This window comes from Myotis davidii, unplaced genomic scaffold (genome assembly GCF_000327345.1).
Source record: "Myotis davidii unplaced genomic scaffold, ASM32734v1 scaffold923, whole genome shotgun sequence".
Classification (NCBI taxonomy): Eukaryota; Metazoa; Chordata; class Mammalia; order Chiroptera; family Vespertilionidae; genus Myotis; species Myotis davidii.
The window spans coordinates 152,631-153,975 of NW_006293789.1; positions in this window are offsets into that span (position 1 = coordinate 152,631).

Here is a 1,345-nt window from a genome sequence, read left to right on the forward strand (position 1 = left end):
GCCCTGAAGGGTGTCCTGGATCAGGGTGGGGGTCCCCACTGGGGTGCCTGGCCAGTCTGGGTGAGGGGCTGATGGCTGTTTTCAGGCCGACTGAAGCTCCCAACTGCTCCTTTTTTTCTTTTTCTTTTTAAATTCTGGGCCAGCTTTAGCTCTGAGGCTTGGCTCCAGCTCTGAGGCCTTGGCTGCTGAAAGCAGGTATCTGGTTTGTTTGGGTTCTATAATTTTAACACTGTTGCGGTCCTGCTCACTGCAGCTCTGAGATCCCAGCTGGCTGAAAGCAGGGATCTGCATTTGTTCTATAATTGAAACAATGTTGCTGTCCTGCCGGCTGCAGCCTGGCTGGCTAAAAGCAGGTTCCTGGGGTTTTGTTTAGCTTCTATATTTGTAACAATGTTTCTTAAACTGCAAGCTCAGAGGCCGGCAAGGCAGGCGGGGAATGTTAGCTTTCTCCGTCACTGAAGCAAGCAAGCCTCCTGTTCACTTCAAGCTGCCTGGCTGCCAGCTGCCATCTTGGTTGGCAGTTAATTTGCATATCACCCTGATTAGCCAATGAAATGCTATTCAGTTATTTTCTTTGCAAGAAAACTCTACCTGGCAAAGTCCTTCAGAAGTGAAGGAGAGAAAGAAAGAAGTTCACCATTAGACTGACATCACAAGAAATGTTAAAGGGACTTTTTAAAGCTGAGAGGAAAGGGCACTGATAAGTAACAAAACATGAAAGTATAAATCTCATAGGCAAAGATAATTATTGTAGTATAAATTAGAATAATCTCATAATTACATAAAATTAGTATGAAGGTTAAAAGACAAAAGTAGTAACATAGCTACAGCAATTTGTTAATGGGTACACAAGATAAAAATATGTAAACTGTGATCTCAAAAATATAAAATATAGGGGTGGGTGGGGGGAGTAAAAATGTAGAACTTAATTAAGGATGTGTCCAAACTTAAGTTATCAACTTAAAATAGACCATTACACAAACAAAACAGAAACAGAGACATAGATACAGAAAACAACCTGATGCTAGCCAGATGGGATGTCAGTTGAGGGGCTGGGTGAAAAAAAGAGACAGGATTAAGAAGTACAGATTGTAGTTACAAAATAGTCACGTGGATGTAAAGTACAGCATAGGGCAGTGATGGTGAACCTATTACACGCGAACTCATTTTTTTGGTTGACTTTTCTTTGTTAAATGGCATTTAAATATCCTATCTAATAAAAGAGAAACATGGTAATTAGCCGTACATCCGCTACCCTTCCCATTGGCTAATCAGGGCAATATGCAAATTAACTGCCAGCCAAGAAGGTGGCTGGCAGCCAGGCAGGTTGAAGCTAACATGAGGA